Consider the following 2,129-nt stretch of genomic DNA (forward strand, 5'->3'; position numbering starts at 1 on the left):
GGGCAACCCTTGTTGTGTGCCTGGATGAAAGAGGTGACCACGTGCGGACGAGTCAGGATCCGGGCAGGTGTGCGATGTGCGGCGACGAGTGTAATCGGCGAGGTGTTGGAGCCGACCCATGGGTGCGACGGTGCACATGAAGGGACGCGGCGGTTCGTTGGAATGGGGCGTGTCGAGGTTATGTGGCAGGTCAGCCGGGCATGCATGTTGATGGAGCCGACCCTTGTTATCCTCGAGAGACATGGCCCTTGGGCGAAAGGATGCGTATAAGTAAGGAGGATGGCATTCAACGAAGGGACATCGAACTCAGACTTCCACATCATAGAACAAGTGCGAAGGAAGGAGTTGGGCGAAAACGGAAGGAAGAGAAGGACGCGGGTAAGAGGGCCACACCGGTAGGCAGATTACAGAGGGCGGGTCGGGCTTGGTAGCACGGATAGGCAGAGCGAGGCGGGTTACCGTCCGGGCAGGCAGGCCGCACTGCATGCGGGCCATGCGCCCTCACTATGGACCGCACCGACGGGCAGAGTTTGGGTGTCGCGGAAGGGAAATTCGGGCGGACAGGTTCGTAGTTCAGGTGTGGAGTTGTGTCGTGCAGGCCACGGGCCAGTGCAGCACGACCACACGACACGACAGGTTGAAAGAATAATTGAAGAAGATAAAATTATGGTAAGTTATTTTCGCTGCATTGTTAAGAACACTTACTGGACAATTGACCAAGTGTTGAAGTAGGCGCAGACCGTGTACTCAAGTATTGGTAAAAGGAAAAAGTACGACGGTGCCGCACCCGCTTATGCGTGGTTGAAATACTACCACTAGGATAGGAGCATGACATGGGGTCTTGCGGTCCCTCCTCGACAAAGGTCTCCAAATTGCGGGGTACCCGGGAGTTCCATGTCCCGCCTTGTCGAAAGCATCCCAAGTGCGGGAAATTTGGGGTTTCCATGTCTCGTCGCGATGGAAATCGCCCCAAGTGCAGTAAACTTGGTGTACATCGAGCCTGCAACCTCACATCAAGAAAAACGCTCGATTGGTCAAGAGAATGAAGGTTTCTTCATTGGTAAAGGACCTCGCTAAGGATCAAAGGTTGGAGTCTCTTCTAGAGCTAGTCCACCATGGACTATCAAAAGTTGAAAGAAGGACAGAGTGCCGGGGAACGAAGCGCCGAAGAAACAAAGTGCAGAGAGGAGGAAGGACTCGACTTGTGCTTGGGGGATATTATTGTCAAGGGTCTAGGGCTTCGCAATGACCAATAAGAAGCTTCAATGAGGGAAATTTACGAAAGGGTTTTCCTCTCTGAGAGAGAGAGAGAGGTTTTTCCCTGGCAGAGAGCCAACATCTTGTGTTCTTGTTCTTATGTTTTTGGCACCAGTTTGATGAAAGTAAACACACATGCATTAATAAGAAGAGAAGAAGATTAAGATAACACGATAAATTGCAAAAGAGCTTCACAAATTGTTATCAAGTCTAGAAGAATCCCGCTATACCCCATTGCCCTAGATTCTTCAACGCGGTATCGGAGCTAAGGTGACACATCAAGGAAAGGGAATCTCAAGAACATCCGCAAGGTTGAAGCGTCAAGCCAAGAAGTCTCAATCACATCAAGGACAAGAAGGTCTACCATCTATCATTCCTCATGGAAGACTACAAAGCAAGAAGAAACGCCTTGTATAAAGGCACCTACAAGAAGAACAAATCAAAGAGGGACCTACATCAAGCTACACCATCTTGAAGAATGAAAGGCACTACGAGTCAAGTCATCAAGCAAGTCCATTTGAAGAAAGCAACTTGAACAACATCAAGATCTAAGGAAGGCAAGCCATCAAGTCTTCAAGAAGAAAGCAAGTTCACTACATCTCAAACTCTATCAAGTATGTATATGTCCCCCTCTGAGTATACCTCAGTGTCTTTTTGCAAGGAAAGTAACAAATTGGTTGGGGCCACTACATGTCCAAAGTCGAACGCTTTGGATGCCAAGAGTATGGACGCTACAAAAAGGATTGTCCTAAACTTAAGAAGGACAACAACAACAAGAGAAAAAGGGAAGAAGCTCATGTAACTCAAGAAGTGAAAGAAGACGACAAGAAGCAAAAGAAGGAAGATCCTCCTATGACTAAGTCAACCTCTTT

Source organism: Pinus tabuliformis, chromosome 2_1 (assembly GCF_031772625.1).
Source record: "Pinus tabuliformis cultivar Carrire ecotype Pingquan chromosome 2_1, CPIR1, whole genome shotgun sequence".
Classification (NCBI taxonomy): domain Eukaryota; kingdom Viridiplantae; phylum Streptophyta; class Pinopsida; order Pinales; family Pinaceae; genus Pinus; species Pinus tabuliformis.